The sequence below is a fragment of the Numida meleagris genome, chromosome 6 (assembly GCF_002078875.1).
Source record: "Numida meleagris isolate 19003 breed g44 Domestic line chromosome 6, NumMel1.0, whole genome shotgun sequence".
NCBI classification, from domain to species: Eukaryota; Metazoa; Chordata; class Aves; order Galliformes; family Numididae; genus Numida; species Numida meleagris.
Genome location: NC_034414.1, coordinates 60,188,013 through 60,213,447, shown reverse-complemented (window position 1 = coordinate 60,213,447; position 25,435 = coordinate 60,188,013). Strand labels below are relative to the sequence as shown.

Below are 25,435 nucleotides of genomic sequence, written 5' to 3'. Positions count from 1 at the left end.
ATTTTACTAAGCAGACTAACTGGGTAGAGGTAACTAAAAGTGTTTAGTATTTAATATTTGTGCATTTTGGTTTGTTTTCCCCTTGTGGCAAATGGCACTATCTTTCCCCTTCACCTTAGCCAATGCACTGATCAGTCCCATTAACCTCGGTAGAACTCCCATACCTATTATCATGATCCTGATTTTCATCCTAACATCTGTTATTTTCAGGTCATACTTTGCAATGGAAGTCTGCAGGTGACAAACTGTCGGCAATGGAAGAGTGAAGCGGTCGCAGTGTGGAAAGGAGTCGTGTTCTAAGAACAGCAAACCTGTGGAACTGCTTACTTAAGATCCAATACATGGATCCTCCAAACCAAGTCTGGTATTTGTGCTTTATACAATCGTGCAAACAGAACCTGATGGATGCTAGAATGAAGGGCAACTGCCTGCCCAGTTGGAAGCAGTAGTAAAAACATTTCTCTGTTCCTGTCAGTCTAGTCGGGTTTCCTGCACTGGAGCTGGAGAAGTGTAAGCTGTTCCTGGGCATCTCTGTGTTGGTTGTAAGCATCTTAGTGACAGGCAGTGACGTAGAACCACAGAATCACCAAGGTTGGAAAAGACCTCTAAGATCATCCAGTCCAACCGTCACTGAACACAGCGCTCGAGGTGCGGCCTCACACTGCTGAGTGCAGAGGGACGATCCCCTCCTGCTCCTGCTGCCAGCACTGCTGCTGTCACAAGCCAGGGTGCCCCTGGCCTTCTTGGCCACTTGGGTGCAATGCTGGCTCATGTTTAGTTAGTTCTTTGAGGTGTCTCTTCCATTCCCTCCTCCCAGCAAAGGGCAAGCAGACACAGAGCAGATGGAAATAGTTTTCTACAGTGTAGGCTTCAGTCATAAGTGCTCTCCTCCTGTATGTCGGCATCACGAGATAAAACCATTCTGGGATGACGGACAGAATTGTTGATTTTCTGATTTGTCCATTCATACGTAACTGTATCTCCTTATGATGCTCTGTTTGTCTTGAACTAATTACACATTTCTAAAAGCCACAAATACAAACACAAAAAGGTTATGGACAGTCACCGTGACAGCACCTTGCACGGTGCCTTTCCTTTTCAGTTTCAGTTTGCTGTATCTGAGATGTTCATGCAGCACTCTGAATTTTCTGGGGTAGATTTCTTAGACAAACCAGTGGCTTTTATCATGTAACATTTCAGAGGAGCAGCTGAAGGGAAGATGAGACAGTTTTCTTTAATGTGATGGGAACAATATTGGAGAACAGATGCATCCAAAGTGAAAACAAAGATCTACATGCTTTACAGGCAGATCATTCTGAATATTTTTCTCCTTAGATCTTGGCCTTCAGCTTGCAGATCTGTGGAGGTGGATTTTTTTTTAAAGTGTGGTGGGTGTTTGTGTTTCATTGATGGATTTCCTGTCTGTGTGGGGTATGTGTATGTGTGCGTGTGTTGATATGCGCCTATCTGCCTGTCTGTGTTCTCAGTTGAGGTGTGTGGGTAGTTAAGTTTCTGACTGGCAGATGCAGTCAGGTGCTTCCTTCTCTGCCAGCAGTTTCATTCTCAAGTAACACTCTCTGAAAAGTAATACTCTCTGCAAAGCTTTATCTGCAGGTACTATCAGGTGCTCAAGAATGGATGCAAAGAGCAAAGGCAGGGTGTAGTTTCATTTAGACTGGTAAGCACGGCTCTGGGCATCTGAACAGATCCTTTTGGCTGCAGAGCTGAAGATCAAAAATTTGAGTTATCCCCGAAGTTACTGGTGCTGTCTGTGTTCTCCATGATGGAAATGAGCATCAATTCTTGCACTGAGGAGTTTACAGTCCAGGTTACAAAGACAGTCTGACTGCGTAATATTTAATGCTCTATCCTGTATTAGCTCAAGCCCAGAATTTTCTCTTGATCCAGTTTGCACAGATTCACACCCATTCTCTGTTAACTTGCATTAATTGATAGTGTGAGACTAATTGAGAAAGGAACACTTGACCAAGGGCACTGAACACGTGCAGTTCTCGGGGGGAGAACTGTGAAGTTTCCCAGTTACAAGCCTGTTCAAGGAGACTTATGTGTATATACACTTTGATGTTGTCTGAGCTGAGCATTTTAAGTTTTGGAGCTGGCAGAGAATAAGATTCTCAACACATTAATTCAGAAGTATGGACATGAATAGTGGATTTAGCAACCCTGGTTGAACAGTGGTTGGCAACCAGCCCACGGCAGAGGTTGGAAATCAATGATCTGCAAGGTCCCCTCCAACCAAAGCCATTCTACGATGCTGTGATTTGAGGACAGGATTTGGCACTGAACACTAACCACGGTTGTAATTATTTTACAGAACGCTACAGAGCCCATTAGCTACTAGTTTTTCAGGATTCTGCAGCTGTTCAGAGGTGAAGTTCCAAACCACTGGGGGTACCCACTGCTCTAGGCACCTGCCCATACCACCCCACACTCCCTGCCACTCGGAACTATCCCGCCTCGGGGCAGATCCCTGGATGAAATTCTTAATTAATCGTTTAATCTTAAACATAACCTGAAACACATTCATGACACATAGCAAGAGGAGCGCACTGGTTTGAATCTTGAACTCTACGGAAGGAAAGAAAAGTGAAAGGAAGGCTGAGAGCGTGGCATCAGCCAATGCCACACAGCGTAGCAAAAGAAACACCGTAATCCAGCCCCCCAGAGAGATGACAAACATGGCAGGGAAAATAAGCAGCAAGCAAGAAGCATAGTTCCATGAGAAAAACCTCAAAGAGCTCCATAATAAATAGGCAAAAAATTAACATCGTGACCAGCAATTATCAAACTACGCCAACATCCTGTGTTAACACGGCCCGGTCAGATCTGCTGTTATCTCAACCCTTTGAGCCCCATGTTGATGCCAAACTGACTGCTGTGGTTCAACCCAGCATCTTAAATGCAGTCGTTCACTCACTTCCCCCCACCTCCCCTTTGGCTCCGTGCAACACCGCCTAGAAACATGTGTGTTATCAACATTGTTTTTCTCCTTGGGTACAGTGCTCCTCCAGTTTCAGTTGGAGGCTTAAAAATGCAACACCGCACAGGGATGCCAAGCAAATGTGGTGCTACATTCTGCTACAAAAGTGCTGCAAGCAAATTGCTTTTAAGAGCACAACAATGTGTAATTTCACCCAGTTCCAATAGCAATGACAGGCAGCTCTGCACTAGCCCAGGGCCGTGGATATTCAGCAGGGCAACAGCATAGGTTCTGGTTCCTTTACTTATGCTGCACACGGTGGCCCCGGAGCTACAGAATGGCTGATGGGCTATTTTGTGCCTCGGATGCAGAGTTTTTATGATGGCCGATACTCTGAAGCTCGTTCAGGCAATAAATTTACTTGCCTTTGAGTTTACAAGGCAATAAACAGTCGAGGCCTTTGACCTCAACATTTACCAAATACATTTGCAGCAGTTGTGTTTATTGACAACTATTTATAGGGAAGTATTTTATACTGAATTTCACGTGTGAAAGAGAACAGCTTAACTTCGCAGTGCTTAATTCTCCGTTCTGATTCCTGTCTCTACTTCCTCTCTCTTTGATTTACTCTACTAGAAGTTACAGGCTGATGCTGCAAAACAGTCTGTTATTAACTGGGACAATTAATCTAACCCCCAGTTTTTTAGAACTTCCTCCATCTTTATTTTGGGTGGCTGAGATAAAATTGCATCTGTGTTACATTTTGCAAGGCCATTTGTATAAGAGACAAATGCAGCTGGGGATCGAATCCCACTCACTGCATGTCGTGGAGGTCATCAGTTGCCATGAAGGGTTGCCCACAGCCCTGAGTTTGCTCTATTTTCCATCACGGGTTAAATGAAAGACTGACGGGCCCAGAGCTTACTAGAAAGCAGAAAGGCAACAGCACTTTCCATCCCTTCCTGCAACTGTCGGCTGAGCTCATACGAGGTGCACCTGAGTAACTGTTCCCCAAGCAGCCTTGCTTTTGGAGTTGGCACTTTTTAAATTGCGTTGGCCCCGATCCAGCGAAATGCTTGAGTTAATGTTTAATTTCAGGCATGAAGCATGGGACTTCAGTGTGACTGCTTGTAAGCTTAAAGATAAGCACATGCTCAAGTTCCTTGCTGGAAAATGGCCAGCATGCTTTTTATCTTGCAGCACTGAGCCGGTAAGGTACTCAATGCAATCTGTTGAGATCTTCTTGCTTGACTTCTTGTAGAAAAACCATTTCAGATGCTGGGGAGTTGTGGTCATTCACTTTTGTATGGCTGACCAGATTCTCGCCCCACGTTAAGTTGCTTTATGCTACTTTTCAGCAAGGTAGGCTGAAGAGTTTACGTCAGGAAATCTGTATGTCTTTTTGTAACTGGACTTTTTTCTTGGTGAGGTATTTATATTAACATATCACAGAATGACAGGGGTTGGAAGGGACCTCAAGAGGTTATCAAGTCCAACCTCCTGCTAAAGCAGGCACCCTCCAATGGGTCACACAGGTCAGCATTCAGGTGGCTCCTGACTATCTCCATAGAAGGAGACTCCCCCACCTCTCTGAGCAGCCTGTTCCAGGGCTCCATCACCCCAACCATAAAGAAGTTCTTCCACATGGTAGTACAGAACTTCCTTTGTTCAAGCTGTGGGGGAACTGTGAGGTCAGGGCTTGAACTGGTGATTGAGCACCTGGTGAGGGGGTGTGTCTGGCCCAGGGTGCTCAGGCAAATTGCTTGCACCTGTACTCCCAATGCCACCAGGAGGGGTGGACCCTGAGTGCAGCCCCCGCTGGGCTCATATAAAGGCCAGACACAGAAGGGGCAGCATCTTTTGGGCTTGGGTTGCTTCTTGGGAAGGAGTGCTGCATAGCTAGAGATCTGCTTCCCCGTAGGGTAAGTTTAGCTCTTCTTTTTGTATGTGGCTGTTGGCTTACCTGTGAATATTTTCCTCGTTTTGCCAAGAACCTGTCTGAAGCAATTTTCTTTCTTTGTGAGGTAACACAAGTTTTTAGGCTGTTACTCCTTGTCCTATGACTATGTACCACCAAGAAGAGCCTGGCCTCCTCTGCTTGCCTCCCACCTCCCATTAGGCATTCATAAATATTTATCAGATCATCTCTCAGCCTTCTTTTCCCCAGGCTGCACAGACTCAGGTCACTCAGCCTTTCCTTATACTGGAGATACTCCAGGCCCTTCCACATCTCTGTGGCCTTCTGCTGGACTCCTTCCAGGAGATCCCTGTCTCTTTTGAAGTGGAGAGCCCAGAACTGGATGCATCCACAGGCATAGTGCAGCAATATCATGAAACCTATTAGAAAAATCCTCCTCAACCAGACGACCAGGCTCAGGTGGGCTATACCAAGTATGTTTAGAAAGTAGTGCTCAGTATTTCAACAAATTAACATAAATGGGCCTAGAGTAAATTGCTTTCCAGTGCTGATTTTCATTAATGCAATGTTAAGAAAAGGGATTTATTCAGTGGAGTGGTTCCCTCCATTCAGGAAGGAGTTCATACACAATCTGCTTTATGTATTTGGTGTGCTGGGTGTTTAAACAAGTAAGAGAAATACTTTATCCCTGCAGCTTTAGCTTGCCTTGGGATTTATATTTGTGAGTTATCTCCCACGTTCACACACTGGAGATATGTGAAAATAATATGGAATGGTGCTGATTCACATCAAAATAGTGACAAACTGGAGTGCTGGGGCAGGACACATCACCGTCTTGGAACCTCTATTGTCTGTTTAATGATGTGGCTGTGATGCTGGGCTGGAATTAAGGTCCTCTGATAAGAAGGTGTCAGAGACAGCCCATTGCTTCGTTGGGTTGGGTTTTGGATGTGTACCAGAACCCTTCTAAGGAAATCATGTACAGGGATGTGTAGATGCTGCCTTAGTATGGATGTTTGGCTGAGTTTGCTGTGAAGCATAAGGAAGGGGTAGGCCCATCTGTAGGGATGAATGCTTGCAGCCTCATTACAGCTGAATAGGAGTCAAAGAAGAAAAATGACATGGAGGAGGACAAGTGGGGAGGGACATCCCATTAGCAGCCTGCCTGTATGACACTGTAAAAGGCAACTCTAGATCTGTCAGCACAACTGTGTGTGGAGCATGCCAAGAAGCCAGATGCTGTTCCTGCTGCTGAAAGATTTTTTTTTTCCACAGCTCAGTGTTGGGGCCTTGTGATGTAAATCCTTGCCCCATGTGTGGCCATGGGTGCGGGACTTCACTGCTGGCTAAAGCAGCGAAGGCAGAAGAGAGGGAGGAATCTCATACTTGGGCTGATACATAAAATAAAAACAAATTAATTGGATTGCAAAGTCCATTTAAAAGAGGGGGAAAAAAATCCCTGAAAAAAAGCCTTTGTAACATGTAATGATTTATATGTTTAGAAGCAACATCTGCCTTCACTATACTTCTCTCAACTGTACTCCTCCCCACAAAGGCTAATTTCTAATGAAGCAGTAGAAATAATTATATCTTTTTTTAAAAAAGCATTGCTAAGTGAATGAGAGGCATACTTAATATCACTGCATAATCTGCTTCCTCTTCCTTTGCATGCATCTGTCCTAAAGGATTACGCCTTCCTGCAGCATGCATCCTGGGTGGTGGAGGTGTACTCAGCAGTTTCCTTTGGAGGCTAATAGGTAGAAAACCCCTAAATACACCCTCAAATCCTTAAGGAATTATTACAGCCCTCCTCTATCCTCCTGGCCCACTGGCTGCCCTCCAGAATAGCTCTGTATTGCTGTGAAAGGAGGCACACAGGTGCTGTGCTGTTCCTTGTGGCCCACAAGGACTTCTTGAAAAGAGAAGAGCTGTTAAAATAAAAGGTTGCATTAAAGAACAGCCATGAAGTTAAGTTGGACATCAATCCTCTGTTGCATTTTTTTAATTTTTATTTTTTTAAAAAAACATTTGGACTTTTTGTTTTGTATATAGAGAATACCTACTTCCATGGAGATTTCTGTCTAAAACCCCTACGAGTTATATTTTATTCTGAAATTCTATTTTGTTTTTATATCACTTGGCATTTTATTGATTGGAAATCCTTATTTTCTGCTGGAAATTTGTCAGCAATTGTTACCTTCTCTTGACTTAGTCAGGAAGGGGGAAAGCACTCATCATTTTGCCAGGAGATTTAATAAGCTTTTAATACTTTCCTGGCATGTTCAAGTACTTCTTGGTCTTTAAATTTGTATTGAAACCCAGAAATTTAGGGCAGGAGGAGAGATGTAGATACTCAAAAATAACTGGAATAGGACAGAGAAAAGCACTCCTGTGTAGTTGCCTATGTGATGTTTCCCATCTAGACAGAGTGTAATTCCAGCTGCCATGAAGTGGCTGTCAGATTTCATTGGTGCTTCACAGAAATTTGTCCATAGGTAAGCACTGAATGTTCTGCCTCTGTTATGGGCTGTGCCTCAGTTAATCCTACCAGCCTGCTAGGAGCATCCTTGTGGAATCCTCTAGTCACTAACATTAGAGAAGACCTCCAAGCCCACCCCACCGTGCCCAATGACCACGTCCCTCAGTGTCACATCTCCACAGTTCCTGAGCACCTCCAGGGACAGTGACCCAATCACTCCCTGGCCAGCTGTGCCACTGCGTCTCTGCTCTTTTAGGGAAGAAATATTTCCTACTATCCAGCCTGAACCTCCCCTGGTGCAACTTGAGGTGATTGCCTCTCATCCTAAAATGCTGTGGGTGACAGTGTTTTACACAGATAATCCCCTCTTTTCTAGGTTAGCTGGCCACCATCAGCAGCTTGCTCTCTCAGTGGTTAAGTCGACAATGGTTGAGACAACAGAGCCCAGTTATTGGTAAGTGTGTTAAATTTCTGTTAAACTAATCAATGTGCCACTGATGATAAACCATTTTGTATTTGTGTCCTTTTTGCTTGATACCCTTTCTTCCTGTGTGCAATGAGTCATGCCAAATGATCAGATGCAAGAATGTCTCTTGAAATGTTTTGATTTAGTGGATTGTCCTACTATAAGAGGAAGAACTTTGAATGCCCTGGTGGTGTACCAGGTCAGGTTGGTTGGGGCCCTGGATGGCTTGATCTACTGGTTGCCAACCCTGTGGCAGAAGGCTGGGACTGGATGATCTTTAAGGTCCCTTCCAGCCTGAGTCATTCTATGAAATGAATGGGAAAGTCAAGGGTGCCCATAAGGAATAGTCTGGTGGGGTATGTATAAACTGACATGCACTTTGTGGAGTTGCTATGTGCTCCTACTGAAGGTCTTTCTCGTCTTTGCTAATGTATTATTTTATAGCAAAGCAACTCCATCAACTTCAGAAAGCTCCCCCTGTTCTTTTACTGCATGAATGAGGAGTTTTTACTTAAAGAAGGCCTTTGTGGCTGACATTGTTTCCATTGTGTGGTTCAGAAAACTGTAGGACTTGGCCCCTGTGCCATGCAGGGTGCTGTGCTGCAGTGGGCTCTCCTGGAAGTAAATTCCAGTATGAGGGCTGGCATTAGAGGCAACATGACTTACCCCTCAACTGGTGCTTTAGATCAGTAGGCAACAATTATTCTCCTTTTCTAATTCTGGTATTGTTAAAAATACCTGGAGGATGTTGTCGTATTACATTAGTTGTATGCAAAGCAAGTAATGCTATCAGCAGCATGATCTGGAGCTTTATATTGTAATGCTATGTTACCAGTTGGTTATATCTGTCACTTTTTTAAGCAATAGCTAAAACCAGCTCCCTTGCTGCTGAGATTAGAGAAAGATACATTTTGTTGTTGCTCAAAGTGAAAATATTTTTAAAATTACACTTTGGATGAAGACACGAAACCTGACCTGGAAGTAGAAATTGTTTTGGTATCAGGAAGATCTCTTGGCATCCCAATGCAGTTTTTTATCCCCAGTCTGGCCAACCTGTGTGGCTCTTAGAATCTTTGCAGATGTTCACAGATGTTTAGAAGAGGCTCATTAGAGTTTGGCAGCTAAAACCTCTGAAGTCCCCATCTGAACTGAACAAATTCAATCTTCTCATAATTCCTTTTCTATTTACCCTCTGTAAGCCAGTAGGGCCTTAGGAATGCCTTTGAGAAAATGAATAATTCTGTACTAAATGCAGTGTGTAAGATAGAGCCTGGGGCTATCATCTCAATGGAAGAATAGCAAGAAGTGTTGAATGATTGCTTGCTTGCTTTGTGAACTAGAGTTTCTGCAGACAGTTATCTCCTTGATAACTCTCACTCATTCCTTTATATGTTTCTTACCTCACTATGAGCATGGCACTGCTTCTAGGGGAAAAAAAATCATGTGTGATCATAGGATCACAGGGGTTGTAAGGGATCTCAAGAGACTGAGTCCATCCCCTCTGCTAAAGCAGGCACCCTACAATAGGTTGCACAGGTTGGTGTCCAGATGGGCTTTGACTATCTCCATAGGAAGAGACTCCCCCACCTCTTTGGGCAGCCTGTGCTCCATCACCCTGACTGTAAAGAATTTCCTCCACTTGTTAGTACAGAACTTACCATGCTCCAGTTTTAGGCCACTACTCCTTGTCCTATTGCTGCACGCCACTGAGAAGAGCCTGGCCTCATCCATTTGCCTCTCACCTCCCTTTAGATTTTTATAAACACTGCTCAGATCCCCTCTCAGTCGTCTTTTCTCCAGGCTGAACAAACCCAGGTTACTCAGCATTTCCTTTGTCATCTCTGTGGCCCTCTGCTGGACTTCTTCTAGGAGATCCCATCCTTTTTTGAATGTAGGAACCCAGAACTGGACACAGGAGCCTAAAAATGTGGCCTGACCAGGGCAGAGTAAAGGGGAAGATCATCTCCCTCAACCTGCTGGCCACACTTATTTTAATGCATCCCACGATGCCATTGGCCTTCTTGGCCACAGGGGCACACTGCTGGCTCATCACAATCGTGCAGTGAAAACCTGTACCGTGAAGTACACTCAGACACAGGCTGAAGAAAATTTTGACAGGCAACCTTGATCTTTGGCATTTCCTAACCTTTGAATTCTTGGCATTGCATTGTTAATGTTATTTTAACATAATTTTGCGATGTCATAAGTAAAAGTGGTGCCTTCGAAGCCTGTATTTCATCCCTAGCTCCAGCAAAGCATTCCTAATCTTTTTCTGAATGGGCTTAAAGGGGCTTGTTTGTCAGGCTTCGAGTCCCTGACAAACCATTCACAGCAGCGTTTCAGAAAACAAAACTTTGTGCCAGGTTTACAACTGTTCTTCCAAGAATGCAAGTTTCATGTTTGCCCCTGCAGCTACGTGGGCAGCAACTCCCCTCACTTGCACACTCAGAAGGGCGGTTACCACAGAGCTCAGAAGGAAGATGTGCCCGAATACATCTGGGATGGATGCCTGTATGGATGAGAATGGCTTTGTTCTGGAAACTGTATTTTGAATTTCTTACTTGAAGCATTAAGAAAGACTGCATCCCATTTTCCCTATAGTAAAAGTGACCAAATCCTTTGTCAACTCAGTGTATGACATTGTTGGTTCTGAGAAACTTGCTGTCCTCAGTATATTCTTATTTTATGTCATTAAGGACATGTGTAACTCTCCCAACTTAATGAGGAACGTACATCTCTAATGGTAATTGGAAGATTTTTTTGGAAAGGGACTGATTTAAACTTGATGGATTTGAAGCTAGGGACATGGCTTAGTGGGCATAGTGGGGATGTGTTGATGGTTGGACTTGGTGATCTTAGAGGTCTTTTCCAACCTTAATGATCCAGTGATTCTGTGACACAACTACAAAAATCATCCTGTTGACCAACTGCCCATTTAGCAGCAACAGTGTGGAGCTGTACTGTTTCTCATCTAATCATAGCAATACAGGACTGAAAGGCACATGGTACAGAGCTCTTTGGTTGCAGTGGTGCTCAGCCTGTGAGCCAGAGGCTGCATATCTGTTCCTCCTTTGCAGGTGGCAACTCAGGAGCATGTGAAGGGTGGACAGCTGGCTTCAGATGTTGCTTTGGTGGTGGAAACTGCATGAACATGACTTGTGTTTCCTAGAATCATAGAATGACTCGGGTTGGAAGGGACCTCAAAGCCCATCCAGTTCGAACTCCCTGCCATGAGCGGGTGCCAACGACCAACTCAGGCTGCCCAGGGCCCTGTCCAGCCTGGCCTTGAGCACCCGCAGCTCTCTGGGCAGCAGTACCAGGGACTCACCACCCTCTCAGTGAACATTTTTCTTGTGGAGTCCTTGTTGTTTTTCTACTGGGGTTCCTGGAGTTGTCTTCCCTGGGGTACGTGGTGCCAGAAATGAGGTCCTGTGACAAATATCAGCCAAATGTAGACTACCACCTCTGGAGCAACTCGTTTGGGCTGCAGGGCGGATTGTCCTGAGTGTCTCTCTGTAAAGAAGCCTGCTGGGAACAGGCTCTTCAAGCTCATCTAAAATTCCCAACACTACTTTTCTGAGGGAAAGCTGGGATGCCCCAGGAAGTTCTGACCCTGCTGTTTAGGCATCCAGTGTCTTGGCAGGTTGTGGAGGAAGGATGGGAAGCAATGACCGGCCCAGCCAGCATGCCTGAGCACTACTCAGTCAGTTAGCATCCTTGTGAAGATGGCACTGGTCATACCTGCATCCTTCTTGGCCAACAAACTATGACTCCTCATGGGAAGTGGCACAAGGGTTTTTCAGACCTCACAATTAAATATCAACAATAATTGTCGTGAAGGTCCCCCAGCCTGTTGAGTTTCAAGTTTCCTCAAGCTGCTTTTGAACTTGTAAAATGTTCCAAAATGCTCTGGTCCAAATTTGGTTGTCAAAACTGTTGGTTTGAGGGATGAAGCTTTTCACTCCAAGGCTGTACCTGAGGCCTGGTTCTGATTGCCTTTCTCATTTGGACAGCTTGAGTGAGTCAGGTGAGAGGAACTGGGGTGCAGAATTCAATTTGTCTCTATTCTGTCAGCAGAAATTTGGTGAAAACCTCAGTGAGGGTGTTGGTGGTATAAGTGTCCAGCTGCTAAAATACAGATGTTGTGCAGCTAAACTGGATTGATCCAGAATAGTATTTCCCTGGCAAGGGTTAGCATTCTTGATGCAAAGTGAACCCTTGCAGTAGGGCCTCTTATACTGTACATTTTGTACTTTAATGAGCCAGATATTTAATCAATTGTAGAGTATACTGGTATCTGTGTTTTGCATATGTTTCAAATAACAATGAAACTTATATGCTGTGGAAGTAATTGAAGCATAGCCTGATTTCAGAAGGGTGCACAGTCCTTACTGTGGTGTAATTCGAAGAGATTGGGGATCAATCAAAGTGTTTTAAAATTAAGAGTATTTTGCAGCTGGGACACTCCCAAGTTGAGCTCCTTTGGTTTCAGTTTATAGCTCAGCTTTTTTCCCCCAAGTCAAATGGTTTATTGTGCCCAGGATTTTGTAACTGTCACATCTGAAAAGGAAAAGTATCTTTAAAAACCTGATATTCCATGGAGATCTAAACCTGCGTTGAGCTGTGACCCAAACGTACCCTGAACTTTAATGGCAAGATGTTTAAAATTTAAATCCAGACCCACATTTCACATGAGTTCCTATCCTCACATGTCAGAATTTGAATGTAATATTCAGTGAAAATAATGGAATTTGCTTTCACTTCGATGTTCTCAAACCAGTCACACCTCTGGCAATTATTTATTGCCCCTAAGCATGACTTCAGCTCTTCTTTACCTTATCCTTACAGTGATCCATACCATTTGCTTTATATCTCTGCCTGCAAACATTTAGATTTGGCACTAAGGGTCATGGTTTAGTGGGGAAATATTGGTGGTAGGTGAGCAGTTGGACTGAATGATCTTGGAGGTTTTTTCCAGCCTTGGTGATTCGATGATTCTGTGACATTCTGGAGCATTGGAAATTCCCATATGAATGAGTAGAACTACTACCAGGTTGTCATAGTGTTGTGTTACCAGTGTATGTTATTAAGTTATTTTCTGATGCATTTTCGTGCTTATTCCCTGTGGAATAGGAACTTTTTGTTCTGGGGATAAAAGAACCAAACTTTGCTGATCGAGCTCTGACCCAAGCCCTGCTGAGTACAGTGGAGATCTCTCATTGCTCAACGGGGCTTTGTGTAGGGCTGAGGAATAGGACATCAGGAATAAGAACTAAGACCAACTGTGTTTAGCTGCAGTCAAGCAACTTGTTGGATTATTTCAGTGATGTAGGCTACTTCTGTTTCACAGTTGACAAAAAGAGCCTCAGCTGGATGATGATTCTTAAATCCATTGCTCCAGTGTGTGGGTTTTAAGAGGGAAAAAATCCAGTAGTCCAATACAGTCGGATATTCCAGTCTGTTTTGAGATTCATGTTATGGCTTTTATTAATGGGTACACCCAGAGGTATTTCTAATAGCTGAAAAGAAAACAACAGAAGCATCTTTGTAGAAAGAATATGCAAAATGAAGTGCAAAAAGAGAGATGTAGAACACCATCTGTAAAACACCATGGTAAGTAATGAACAGGAGGTGCTTATGTGGAACTCATTGCAGGATCAGGTCCCCCCAAAGAGAATGGGACCACTGCACTCTGGATATGTTCTCCAAACCTTCTGCTTCCTGGTGCGTTGGTTGTTGCAGTTTAGAAGCACTTGCCATGAGCAAAGTTCTTTTAAAATAGAATTTATGGGGTAAATTACAGTGTAGTTAAGTAGGGGAAATGCTCCAAACAAAACCACATCAAATTACTTAGCAGAATGAATATTTTGAAAAGCGATGTGAATTTGTCCAGCGCTAATGAAGTTATATGGCAAACATGAAAACAAATTACAGAGTGCGCTGAGCCTTAACAAGGCAAAGAGAAGAAGTTTTCTGGTGTGAGAGATCTGACAGCAGCTATCTACGGCATACAAGAGGAAGACAAAGGTTAGGAATGCGGCGTGCTTTAGAACAGAAGATTCTCTGTGCTTTGTCTTTTATATCGATAAATGAAAATAGAGTTTTGTGGTTAGAATATGGCTTCAAGTGCAAAGATAAGAGCCCGAGTAAATACCAGCACTCCTCCATTCCACAGGGGAAGCTGCGGCCTGCCCACATAATTTGCCGATAAAGTCCCATCTGTTAAAACAAAGTACTGCAGCACTAGTAATAAATTTCAGGCGAAGACCAAGCGAGGTTATTTTTGCATGACAGTCTTTGGTGAGCTTTATTTTAAAGCAGGAAAGTACTTGAAGCTGCCATACAGCGGGTGGTGTTGGCTTTCAGCTAGCCTTGCGCTTTTACGGGGCAAATGAGAAATGCTGCCCCGCTTTATTTCCCCAGCAAGCACCGCCGCGTGACAAACCATCAAGAGAATAAAGTCATAAGGAAAACTCTGCTTCACGAGTGACACATGCAGAAAAACAGCAGATGTCTGATGAAGTAAAGAACCGACTTATTGCCAAGTCTTTAGAAAACAGAATTAATTTCCTTTCGTCTTTGATAATGATGATGTAATGTAGTTAATAGGAAGAGCCTGCCTTGCTCATGGAGTTATTAAAGAAGAAATGTAAGACATGCAGCAGGTCAGAAATATGGGTTTACTTACTAGTGCTGTAACCAGGAGGGTATTTATAGATGTGGAGCAAAAAAGAAACATGGTGGAGATGTAGAACGTTGCGTTTTGTCTTATTTGAAGCACGAGGGCGTAAAGAAACAAAACGCATGAACATCCTTTTAATTCATTCAGAGCTCTGGTTGCTCAGTGCAAAGAAGAGGAGTCTCCTTGGTTGGCAGCCCTTCTGGTTGAGAGGAATTAAATATAATTTGCCTTCCATTCTTCCCTAATAAGATGTAAGCCAAATGAAGGCAGTGGCTGAATGGATGCATTGGGTGTCTCGTTGGGTAGAGAACATCTCAAAGAAAGAATGGTAAAAGAGAGAGAGAAGTTAATCTTAATTTTCAAATTCTTAACTTCGCCCCTTTTGATTTTAACGAGACGAGGAGCGCTAAGCAGGCGTAACATTCATTTGCACTATTCCCTTTGGTCACTAGATGTCCCTGCACACTGCTGCAGTCATCAGCTGGGTGTGGCATCAGGAAGGTGGATGGGACCAAGAAGCTGTGCATTTTCCTTGGGGGTGTGTGGGAAGATGTCCCGTTAGAGACTCGATGGTCTTTGTGTGCGCTCCGGTGGTGGAGGAGGCAGTGCTGGAATGCGCTGTACTGTAGGCGCAGTGCAAACTGGAGTTGTGTGTGGGAACTGTTGAGGAGATGCTTGAATGGTTTAAGAAGCCATACTTGGCTTGGCAAAGCTTTGGTGTCTCCATCTCCTCCCCTGGTGGTAAACAGTACAGGTGTATAGAGGTGATATTTAAATGGGAGGTTCATGGCTGAGGTGCTGAAGTCATTGCTGTATGTACGTAGCTTCAAGCCTGTGGGATCCCACAGTCCTGCAATCGATGTAATTAATGCCGATGTTAACAAGGTCTATGACAACAATCTAAAGTTTTACATTACGAAGCACATCTCATGTAATGTGGTGGAGCTGGGACTAGTACCTAATTAACCAAAACCTGATGTTGACCTGCTATGCAGATGATGGTTGGACCGGACGATCGTAGAGGTCTTTTCCATCCTTAATCATTCTGTGACTTGTATTTATTTCTGTTTTTCTTTTTTCCCCTTGAGAACAGGAAGAACCCATTGTGATGAGTGTGGCTGCTCAACTCTACCAGGGTGAGCAGCACAGTGCTGTTGCTATGGCTGTTCTTGCTCTCATGCAGGCTGCAGAACTGGGTTTTCCTTACTATTAACTATAGGCTTGCTTTGTCTGGAGGCCAGCACACACTTGCTGGAAGGTTGGCTTTGAGGTATGCTGTCCTCCAAAGGATTTCACTTGTTGGGACTCAATGGGCTATCTCAATGGCATGATGTGCCTTGACATTTTAGAGGTAGTATGAGTTAGAGTAGTATGGTTAGGTTGTGGTTGGACTTGATGATCTTTAAGGTCTTTTCCAACCTGAGAAGTTTGATTCTATGATTTTATGTGCTTTTTTCCACCATTAATGATTTCGGACTTGAGTACAAATCAGAAATACAGAAAGCAGAGCAAAGCATTGCAGAAATAATGGCAGTTTTCAATTAACAAGGGAAAAATATTGCCAGAATTCAGTGTAAATTACCAAACATAACTCTCAAGGGGAAAAGAACATGTGACAGACACAGTTACCTTCAGCTGAAATATCTGCATAGGAACCACTATATTTCTTTTATTGTTACAGTTTTATTTTTGCATATACAGCTAGAAGTTTACAGGCATTTACTTTAGTGTCAGGCTGCACTATTCCTCATTTGGCCACTCAAACATTGATATAACAATAAAATGATTTGGGGTTTGCTAAATACCTACAAAACTACTATGGGTATTAAATGCACACCAGCGATAGACTGCATGTTTATTAACCTTGGGTACTTGGCCCCTTAGGGCCCACCTGCCCATGAGTATTTCACACCAAAAGAATCTGCTGAAGTTCAACACATGGGGCTGCTCATGCAGAGGTGAGACCTGCTAGTACGGTATCCCAATACTGGGAGCAACTGCAGTTCTCTTTGCTAAACTACTTCAGGGTTTCTCAAGCAAGTACAGGCTGGATAGCAGGAAAAACTTGTTTTTCCAAACTAGTGGTTGGGCAGTGATATAGGCTGCCCAGGGAGAGGCAGGGTCACATCCCTGGAGGTGTTCCAGAGCCATGGAGATGTGGCACTGAGGGACGTGGGCATGGTGGGGTGGGTTGTGTTGGGGATCTTGGAGGACTTTTCCATCCAAAACTCTCTGTTCCCCCATATCTCCCCTACCACAAATAACTGTGCTGTGGGTAAACCAATCCCAAACAACATCTATTTTGCAGTGTTTGTTTAGGTTAGGTCACCCATGGCTATCCAGCTGGAATGGTGGCTCATAAAGTAAAAGTGACCCCTTGAAATTCTTGTATTTAGTAGGCTTGTTCACATTTCAACTGGATAACTAATTATTTTTTTATTGTGCTAATGGGCTGTTATTCATATGTGGAAGCCATTTACTGCATGCACTGGATGGAAACGGACTCATATTTCAGCTCGGAATATTTAACACTTAATAAGGTAGCCACCTGCTTTTAAGGTTATTCCAGCATATTCAAATACACTTTACTGCTCATTGTGAATACTGGGATTATTTTTGATCTCCTGTAATGAAACAAATAGGCAAACCAATTTAAGGACTGAGTTAGAGAGGGGGAAAAAAAAAATCCAGCCCCTCTAATTTTCTAAAATTTGGACAACTTTGTAACAGCACCTTATAAATCACTTTGTGTTCTGTAAGTTTAAAAGCCAGGCCTGCGTGGAGCAAATGTTGGTTCTTCTCAACATGACACAGTGAAAGCACGGAGGGCATGGCAGGGTGAGGGCAGGTGCTGAGCTCCCATTGCATCCAGCTCTGCCTGTTCCCTTCAACGCCAACCAAAGCTGTCTGGAGCATTCCCCTTGAAACCTCAAACCAGGAGTAATGATTCTGTGCATCTGTTCCACTTTGCCCCCAGATTTTGTCATGGCTCATGAACCTGCTTCTGGGGAGCACGAAGTACAAGCCAGAAATTGGCAGGGAGGTATTGCAAACGTGGCTCGGAGCCATGTACTTACTCCTCCTTTACGACCTGGCTGCTCAGGACTTCAAACAGCTCGAAGTCATCTGATTTACCATGGTTGGCATTGCTGCAGGGACAGAACTAGGGCTGTGTGGTGGCTGGTGTGGGGAAGTGTTACCTTAATTCAGTATTTCCTGTTCCTCTGGTTTTTGCTGTTGGATTGTGATGATGAGTACATGGGACAGGAACATGATTAATACCATGTTGGCCAGCTCCAAGATGGCAGCCTTCTCCGTGCATTGCCAGCAAGGCTGGAGTTTGCTGAGATAATTTTTTTCTTCTGGGAGTAGCCACCCTATTGACACTCCCCAGTGTGCTCAGCAAACCCTGTAGCTAACTACATAGCTTCTGGTGCGTACCTGAAAGAAATAAAAAAAAAAAACACCACTTTTCTCTCTAGTTTCAAAGCATGGATATGCATAGATTATGTAGATCATAGAGTCCTTTGAGCTGGAAGGGACCCTTAAAGACCCTTTGGTCCAACTCCCCTGCAATGAACAGGGACACCCTCACTGTGTCAGGTGCTCAGAGCCCCGTCCCCTGATCTTGGCTGTCTGCAGGGACCACATCGTGTGGAGACAGAAGTTAGTTGGGAGAGATTGATGCACTTGGTTGGCTGTTTTTTGAGTGAGTTAAGCTGTGCATTGTTCCAATGGGGAGAAAGGCTTAGGATGGATTTGGGTGTAAGGTGGTACTGCTTCCAGCAGCCTTGCCTACAGCAGGAAATGTTCTCCAGCTTGGCAGCTCTATTTCCAGGGCAGTAGTCCTTCTTGTAAGGTTACCCATTGCAGAATCCTTGACAAGGCATTCAGGAGGGGGTAGTGATCTTTTAGGCAATCTCTCTGTAGGCCGTTTTATCTCTTGAAAAGAATGGTGACTATTTCACAGTTAGCCACAGTAACAGCAAGTTACAGTTGTAGGAATCCCAGAAGCACAGGGATTGGAGTGGACCTCTGAAGGTCACCTAGTCCAGCCCCCAAGATGTGCTGCTGCCATTGGTATCAGCTAGAGGTTTCTTGGTGCTCAAAGCCCAAGTGATCTGTGGTCTGGGCCAGATGGGAAGCGAGGAAGGTGTCCATCCCTGAGGGTGGGTCGTCACATGAATGTAACGCAGGCTTCTGGCTTGTCAGGGGTGGTAGAAAGCATTTCTCACAGCTGTTGCTGTATGAGAGCACAATATCAATAAGAAGTCAACAAAGCATTCAGAACGTGGATTCTCTTGGTAGTCTGTGAGCTCTGAGGGAACCACAGAGCTCCTTGGAGCATTTCCCCCTGCCCACAAACCTCTGTCCCAGTGAGCCTTAGCTCCAGCCAGCTCCTGCTCTTCCACGTGCTAATCTTGGCGAGACACTGGGACAGTGAATGTCTGTTGCACTACCCTGGGTTGCAAACAATAGATACAGCCGTGTGTCATCTACAAGCACTCTGATCTGAACAGTGGTGTGAGTGCCTGTGCACCGCTGGGCGTGCTTTGTATGCATGCTAGGGGACAAAGGATGATCTGCGTGCCAAGCGTCTCTCGGACAGACAATGCTTAAACACGTGTGCTGAACAAAAGCAGAGCTTCTTGGTGCTGTTCTTTTGTTTAAATTTGCTGGTTTTGTACAAAACAATACTTGCTGGGGAAAAAAAAATAGTTTTAGTGACTTCGAAGCTTGCTAGCTGCTGTAGGAGTGGACCAGGGCTCTTTTGAAGTGGGTGAGTTGTGTCAATTCATGGGTTGTATTTAGATTTTGTACCCTTAGAATGAGAGAGGCTGCAAACTGTGGTTGTACAACAGGTCTTACAAAAATGAGGTGAGAACTCGGGCCGTTTTCCTGGGTTTTGCAAGCAACCTAGTATATAATATTTAGGAATTTATTTCACCACCGTACCTTCCTTTAACCATCTTTAAGTTGGGAATAACAGTGCTATGTGATGTCAGGTGCTTTAGCATGCAGAGAGACAGGGAACAAGCCAGAGGCCCATTGAGTTGGTGTACTTTCCTTACCCTGAATCTGACAAAACTGTATATGTACAAAGGTGTGTCATCCTCTTTCATTCCCAGCCTCGGTACCACGCAATAATTTGAGATTCCTAATAAACCAGCAGTACATAAGCAATGGGCTAAACACATCTTCACCAGCAGAAGTAATTTTCCTGCAAGGGCAAAGAATACCCAGATCCTGTAGCATTGGCCCTTGCTTATTTAATTTTTAAACAGCGTGTTCCTGGCTGTAATAGGGAGCAAATTATCTTGAGCAGCAATATGCTTTGCGTATTTTCAGGGTATTCATCTTTTTGGAGAAGGCATAGATTGAGCTTTGGAAAGAAGAGCACGCAACATACAGTTATGGCGTTGAGCAGCCCTCGTGTGCCCTGCTTAAGTAGTTTCCATTGCCCCTTTTGTGAATCGCAGCGAAAACTGGAAGCCACTCTCATGCTGGGCAGGGGAAGCTGTGGTGTGGGCTCAGCAGCAGAGCAGGAGAACTGGTGGGCTGCCACTTGGCTTTGCTTGATGGCAGGGCTCTTCCCAAAATGTACACCCCATGTCCAACGCCCAGAGTTGGCTGAAGGCTGCAGCACACCCAGAGATGTAGCGCTGCTCCGTGCCTCTCTGCTTCCCTGTTTTCTCTGGGTGCCGGAGGAGAGGGCTGAAGGGATGTGCTGGTTGTGCCGGCTCTTGCTGCAGGAATGCTGACACAAACAAAAAGGAGATAACTTGGAAATTCTATTGCTCCGTTGATGTTATTATTGTAGCTAATGGTCTGTCAGCGTTTCCATTATAAATCCCCATTTTCAGGGTTTTATAACTCAGCCGTAAAAATTCTCTCCAGGCTGAATTTGGCATGTGTGCTTTCAGCCTGAGAGCACATGTGTCGGGGTTTCTTGGGGTTGTTTTTTTTTCTTTGCTGTAGAAGAAAAAGGTGGAACTGCGTTCACAATTTTTGATGTAGAATTGCCAGGAAAAAAAAAAAGCCAACAAAAAGTGGGCGATTGGTTACAGATGCTTTCTTTGCACTCATCTAACTCAAAAACTGCTGAGTTATTTCAGCTGTAATTGTGGGTATGTGTAAGGTTAAAATGGTGGGTTTAGTAGTGCTCCTTTCTTTATGGTGTTAGTATTTGATGAGCAAATGGAAAACAGAGCCCAGTACTGTATACACTCACGTGGGAGTTGATCTGTGTGCAAACTGAGATCCCACACCTGCCCCATGCTCCGCTCATCCAGGCCGGGCTGTTCCGGTGTCAGCATGGTGGATGTGCAGGGATAATGCTGGCGAATGTCTTTGCCTTCATGCCAGTGCTTCCCGTAGGCCTGTGCTGGTGAGCAGGCCGCAGTCTGCACCAGGCTGTGGCGTTGTTAATGGGAAGCTACAGCAGACACGTGTTCCCACAAGCTCCAAGCCTCAGCTTTGTGCACCTTGTTTACAGGACAGCCCTCCGCCTGAAACTCGCTCCAGGGAAGTTTACATGAAGAGGAGTGTAAAGCACGTGTTTTTATGCCGATCATCTGAAAGGAGAAGTTACAAAGGAGGGAGACCAGGGGATTCTGTCTGAATTCTTGGCTGTCTGCATGCGCAGGCTTTTCCTGCTCGTCTCCCACCAGTACCTGTGGTTCTCGATTTAAGCCTGAAGAGAAAGTGCTGGCTGACACTGGAATACAATTTCATTCCAGAATCTCATTTCCACAACCTAATTTGCTTCCGCATTAATTGCTTACCCCAAGAACCGATTCTGAGAGTGGACCGCAGTGAAGTCTGTCCACTGACTTTTTTTTGGCCCGTGGGGTGCTTTCTGCATAACGTTTTATAGAAGCCTAGAATCACCAAGGTTGGAAAAGACCTCCGAGATCATCCAGCCCAACCATCCACCTGCCACCAATTCCCCACTAAACCATGTCCCTTAGGATGTAAGAGCAGAATATCACACATCTTCCCAACAGCAAACAGTTCCTTGCACACTAAGAGAAAGTGTGCAAGGAATTATGACAGTCCTGTGTATTATGCTGTACTAGCCCTGCCACTATTGTGCTGTGACATTTTATAGGCACTGGTGTCTAGAAAGTATGTAAAGTAATGGTTGTGGAAAAGCACAACCTGAATTGATATATATATATTTTTTGCATTTTATCAGATATATGTTTTTGTGAGTATTTGATTCTTTAAATTTTTGCTATCCGTACTGAATTTTTCCATGATGTTTTTAACATCCTGTGATATATAACATCCCATCATATCTTAAACATTCCTTTACATCAGTATGAAAGGTCGTGGACTTGGGCTGTTTTTCATTTCATGAACATCTGGGCTTATGAGATTAACAGAACAGTATAGCATTGCCTTCTTTTTGGTCACTTTTATTAATAACTTGTGAATAACACTTGTCTTCTACCATGTGGATTATACTTCTGTTGGGGCAATTTCCTCAGTATAATAATGGCTGCTAGTTAACCCCTTACTCACAACTGCTGCTGTTACATGCTTAAAGCATTTCTTCATATGTTCAGAAGGACTGATGTGATTTCTGCTTTAGCAAAGCTATGAAACAAGAATGAGAATCATCCAAAATGTGTGCCAGTAAAGGCTTAACTGACCGTGTGGTGGCTCAGAGGAGACCTCATCCCTCTCAACAACTGCCTGAAATGAGATGGTGGAGAGGTGGGGGTCGGCTTCTGCTCCCAGGTAACAGCAATAGGACAGAGGGTATGGCCTCAAGTTGGGCCAGGGGAGGTTCAGGTTGGATAACAGGAAACCTTTCTTCTTTGAAAGAGTGATCATGTGTGGGACGTGGTGGAGTCACCTCTGTCCTCTGGAGGTGTTCAAGAACCGCTTAGGTGTTGTGCTAAGGGACGTGGGTTAGTGGGGAAATATTGGTGGTAGGTATATGGTTGGACGGGATGATCTTAGCTCTTTTCCAACCTTGGTGTTTCCATATTATTAGGAAACATTTTGCCCCTGAAAGAGCAGTGCTGCACTGGCACAGCTGCCCAGGGAGGTGATGGAGTCGCTGTCCCTGGAGGTGTTCTGGAGATGTGGCACTGAGGGACATGGGCAGTGGGCACGGGGGGGTGGGGTTGAGCTTGGGGATCCTGGAGGTCTTTTCCAACCTGAATGATTTTATGACTCTGTGGGAAAGACCACAATCAGCCACTGGTTTTATCTCAGACTGTGTCAGCATTCAGTGGTCTCACACGGTTTCCTGCATTGCCTCCTGCTCCGGTTCATTTAAAACCTGGACAAACTTGTAGAGTGCACGTGGCAAATTTTGTGTAGAAAAGATGAGGGGAAATTTCTATAGTGACAGCTATCCTTTAGTGGAGTTTATCAGCCAGAAGTATGGAGGAGTTGGTTCTATACCTGTGTACAGAAGCACAGGCTTGGACTAAAAGGCTCCATAGTAGGTCACCATTCATCAGTTTTTTTAGCCTTCATTTCTTCTTTTTTGTCTGATGATTTGTCTATTTCGTGAACTGTATTGTATCTACCATAGCAACTGCATGGATTTTTGGCCACAAGGTGGCAGCTGATTTCATAATCGTCCTTTGCAATATCGCATTTTTTTCCTGTCTCAATGGACTAGCGCCCAGTATTCTCGCAGCAAATTATAACCTACTTTGCTTCTGCCTTAGGGAATGCCTTCAGGAGCACATGCAGTGTGACTTTCTGTGGCCTTCTGACTCCCAATAGCTGGAACTGCCAGCAGTGGTGATGGGCTTGATGACGCTCTGCTCTGCAGCTCCCATCCTCCATCCTTGCAGTGTGTGACTGTTGCATTTGTTAGGATTATTGCCTGCTCGATGAGAACTGACACACAGTGGTCCTTCCACCTTGTGTGAGCCCCTTGAAGCTGTTAGGAAAGCTGGTGTTGCACTGGCCCCCCGCTTCCAGAAAAATAACCCTACAATTTCTTAATTCTCACTGAACTTTCTGAAGTTATGGAGGATGTTTCCTTCTTTCTGCTTCAGGGTATTTCCAACGTGCCTGTATTTGGGGGATGAAAAACAGTCAGATTTGGAGGGCCAGCAAGAAACCTAGCAAACTCCAGCTAACTACAGCACCTGTGTTCTTGACTCATCAAAGGAAGCAATACTAGAAGGTGCCAAGTGTACTTTAAGTGTTTTAAATAACAATCCAGCTGCTGGGGAATGAAGCCTCAGCAGCAGCTCTTATCCAGATGACCCTACAGCCCACCAGAAATGTCTGCAGAGACTCTTCACAGATTAAAGACCACAGGGTAGGGACCTCTGTCCGCCAGGATGGGAGACCACCTAGGAATTTGAGGTGTGGGTGGATTCTGGGCAAGCATCCAGTGAACGATAGACTAGGCAGCAGGTAGTTCAGCTTCATTACTGCTAAACTGATGGATCAAGAAAAATGGGAGAATTGTCTTTCACAGAATCTCTTAGACTGGAAAATGCCTTCAGGATCATCAAGCCCCACTATCGACTTACTGAGCCCCATCTCTAAACCACGTCCCTTAGTGCCATGTCTACATAACGCTTATCTCCAGGGATGGGGACTCCACCACTGCCCCTGGCAGCCCATTCTAGTGCCTGACCACCCTCTCCATGAAGCAATTCTTCTGAAGGTCTAATCTGAAACTCCCCTGAAGCAACTTGAGACTGTTTCCTTGAGTGATAAAGGCTGAAGCAGTGAAAATGACTTTTTTTTCAGCAAAAAGTTCAGTGAAGAGTGGAACAATTAATCGCCATCTCCGTGCTAATGAGGCTCCTAGTCAGATGTTTTGTATCTAGCAAATAGCAAAGTCTGACTGGACTTTTGTATGTGTTGAGGCAGAGATGAAGGCTGTTGGAGGCTTCCTGACGCCTGGTAAGGACAACAACAACACTTTTAAAGTATATAATTCCCAGTAATTACTTAAGGTTCTGTAAAACACAGACCCTTGAAGGATCTGGGTGCAAGCAGTTTGCCCAGGATCACACTGCAGTCAAGTAGCAGAGCAGACAGGTGAGGCTTGGCTTTCCTACATCTGTCTGCGCTCCGGTCAGCAGGATGCCTTCCTCTGAATGGAGACAGCCAGCAAACCTTCACTAATTCAATGTGCAATACAGTGCATCCGTGAACAAATTTCCTAGGGGACTGATAGGGCTGAAGGCTGTCCCACTTTCTGCAGGTACTGCTGGAACCAGAAGAGGATGTCTGCAGAGTAACTTTGCACGTTTCCATTCTTTTTGAGCCTCACTCCAGCCCTCTGTGTTTGAAGGGACATGAAAAAGCTGCTGTTGGCAGAATTTGCTCTTGTGCTGAGCCTTTGCTTGAGGAACTCAGTGCTGCATAGTGGTGAAGCTCACGTCAGGTAACTGCCTCAGTGCACCTGACATAAAAAAAAGCTCCTCTCTTCTAAGTGAGTACTAAAGAGCTGATTTTCAAAGAGCATACAGTTGATCCGGAGAATATTCCAGTTAACTATTTAATTTCAAATTGTTTAATTTTAAATTCTCTTACCAAGAGGGGCTGTATTTATGTTTATTATGGAGAAGTTTCAAACTCTTCCATTGCAGGTCTTGAGGAAGGGTGTAGTGGCAGCTCTCAGGAGCTAAGGGCAGCTATCCACTGACACTTTCATCCTCAGCTTTTCACATCTGCTTAAATGCATTGTGACATTCTTGCTTTTCCTTATGAATTGGTAGCCATTGGCTGCGGCCAGTAGGAAAAAGAGAGCCATTTTTATGTGCTTATCCATCCCCTTATAGAGAGAGGAGGTATATTTTTCTAAAATACACTCTGTGCAAGTGCTTCTGTTGCATCTGTCATCTAAGTATCTCCAAGTCCTCTGCAAATTGTAATGCAGTCAGTATGTTGCACAATGAGACAATGAGAAGAATAAGAGGCAATAAGAGATGAACTCCTGCTTCTTTTACGAA

General features: G+C 44.5%; 1 protein-coding gene across 11 annotated transcripts in view; it reads left to right on the top strand.

The window, feature by feature from the left end:
• Window positions 1-25,435, top strand: part of BMP4 (bone morphogenetic protein 4) — a 163,763-nt gene that overhangs the window by 18,282 nt on the left and 120,046 nt on the right. For 10 of the 11 annotated variants that reach the window (XM_021403059.1, XM_021403055.1, XM_021403056.1 and 7 more), the window contains exon 2: window positions 7,715-7,792. The gene's annotated coding sequence lies outside the window, so the exon portion shown is untranslated. Of the gene's footprint in view, window positions 1-210; window positions 365-7,714; window positions 7,793-25,435 lie in introns of all 11 variants that reach the window. The other variant, XM_021403054.1, reaches the window with a different exon arrangement.